Source organism: Euprymna scolopes, chromosome 22 (genome assembly GCF_053919585.1).
Source record: "Euprymna scolopes isolate OS-2025 chromosome 22, ASM5391958v1, whole genome shotgun sequence".
Taxonomy (NCBI): Eukaryota; Metazoa; Mollusca; class Cephalopoda; order Sepiida; family Sepiolidae; genus Euprymna; species Euprymna scolopes.
In genome coordinates this window covers 2,602,944-2,605,480 of record NC_136503.1, presented here as the reverse complement: position 1 = coordinate 2,605,480, position 2,537 = coordinate 2,602,944, and the positions used below count along the sequence as shown (strand labels likewise).

Genomic DNA, 2,537 nt, shown 5'->3' with positions numbered 1-2,537 from the left:
CATATGCAATACTCTGAAAACAAATGACTATGATTGAAACATTGGTAAAGGTGCAGTATCTTTCCATCATCAAAAAATCCTTTAAAATTACAACTATAATAGGTTTTCGAGGGTGCTGAAAACGAAAATAACGTTTAAAATTCCAGGAAACGAGTAGTTTCCAAGATATTAAAAAAATTATTGTTTAAAAAGTAGGGAATCACTTTTGTATATTAATTAGACGATTCCAATATGTTTCCTGATTCCGTACTAAATTATCGATTCCTATAGAAATCTCTAAATAGTTAACTATGATTTTTTCGATTATTGTAAACTCACATGCTAAATGTGCATACATTTTCTTAAACACTTGAGGGGAGTACAATATTGTTCAGTTTTGGAGTGGAGGTTAAAACCTCCATTCAGTCTCGAAAGACAATGGATATCCTCTGTAAGAGTAGCTGCACGTCAAATTGTGAGGCAAGTGTTGCGCAATCTCCAACCACACCTCTTCTGAATTGGCACTGCTTCAGTCCAGTGACAAGGAGAGATCCAGGATGACTGGAAACAATGCCGGAATAAGCGGAGAGCACGTTAGGTTTTTCCAACTCTTGCAAAAAGGTGTCGACAACATCCTACATGCAGCACCTGAAATTCCCAAATGGTAACCCATTTTAGTACTGACCAATCTCAACGTTGCTTAACTACGGCGATTTAACGGGAACCGGTGTGTCAACGTTTTTATGTCGTACAAGTTTACTTTCAATGGTAGATTAATATCAAGAAATACTATTTTATCATTACTGCAAGCAGTGGGAGATTTTGAAACAAATAAAAAATATGATTAAAAGAATCGTTTTTGGCATCGGGAAATAAGCACAAAAGTGCCGATTTTTCCGATTCCTGATTTCGATTAATAATATCAACACACACACACACACACACACACACACACACACACACACACACACACACACATATATATATATATAGAGAGAGAGTAGTGGAAAGAGGGGAGTGGAGAGAAAGAAGGGGGAGATATAAAATGAGACAAAACTATTATTCTGATGACACAAGTGTTGCCAACCAGACGATACGTCGACATTTTGATTTAATTCGGATTTGTTTATTTCGCTTGATTGCTATTGTCAGTACGGCATAATCACTTTGACACACCGGTTCCCGTTAGATCACCGAAGTTAAGTAACGTTGAGCCTGGCCAGTACTAAAATGGGTTACCATTTGGGAATTCCAGGTACTGCATGCGCTCCACTCATCTCGACATTATTCATAGTTGTCCTGGACTTCTTGCCACTGGACTCAAGCAGTGTCGATTCAGAAGAGGCGTGGTTGGAATTGCGCAACCTTTGCTTCCTAAGTTTTTATTTTTTTTATTATATTTTCACCCCAAACAAGGCACATTGCCACTTTGGTGTAGGGGGCTACTATCAGAGGAAACATCTACTGGGGTACTATGTAGGGATTAGAGCAGCGAGATGTTGGTTCACGTTGCAGATCCATTGTCTTTCGAGATTTAACAAAGGCATCACATCGCTATCATTATTATCATCGTTTTTTCCTTCTTTGTTTTTTCCTTCTTTGTTTTTTTTTTCTTCTTTCTAAGTCGGCCTTTCTTTTCTTTATTTCATTCATTTCTTTCTTTTTTTATTGTTTTCTTCTTTCTCTTTTCTTTCGTGTTCTTTTCCTATTTTTTCTTGCCACGCTTTCTTTCTTATTATGTTATTTTTTTGTTCTAATAAAAAAAATTAGTCACTTTGTCCTTATTGTTCTCTCTATAGTTTATTTCTTATCATTTCACTTTCTATTTCCTTTTCTCGTCTTCATCTTGTATTGCTTAACTTGATCAGCACTCTATCCAAATTACTGCGTTATTGGCGTTGATGTAAAGTTGGCGTTGGAGAGCGTAGGAGGCGGGAAAGGTCGGATCGCGATGACGAAGTCTCGGGTATTGACTTCCGGTAACATGCAGAATGGGAAAACTCCATCACTTTCTGGTTTGATGTTGCGATAACGATTCAAGCACTTCATAAGATTTGTCTGACGAGTTAGGGTTAGGGATTGGGGAGGAACATTGGAAAAAGGCGAAAATAAGGCGCTGCGGCGGCGGTGTGGGGTTGTGATGGCAAGAGTAAAGTGGTTATAATAAAAGCCAATTCATGAAGATATGGGGGAGGGGTTGTGTGTGAAACAATAAACGAGGATTTTAATATGAGAAGCGAAAGGGGGAGAAATATCCGTGAAAAGGAAGAAACAATGGTGGATGGTGACGAGTTGAGAGAAAAGAATCAAAATGCAAGAATAAAAAATGAAAGAAATAGGAAAAGAAAGAATGAAAGAAAAAAAAGACGAAAAGAAAAACGGTCATCAAATACAGAAGAAATGGATGAAAAGAAAAAAGAAAACTATTTTATAAAAGTCACTTCGTGTATGAGTTCCTTTCTGATAGGTCCCGAAACGGCTGAGGCTATCTTTTACAAATTTAACACAAAGCTAAGTTATATGTCCGGCAGTGTCCTTAGATAAGTACAGAAATTCAT

The 2,537-nt window shown here is 37.4% G+C and overlaps 1 pseudogene; it reads left to right on the top strand.

The window, feature by feature from the left end:
• The first annotated feature begins 1,128 nt into the window (after positions 1 to 1,128).
• LOC145244039 (5S ribosomal RNA) lies at positions 1,129 to 1,245 on the top strand (annotated as a pseudogene).
• Positions 1,246 to 2,537: the final 1,292 nt, after the last annotated feature.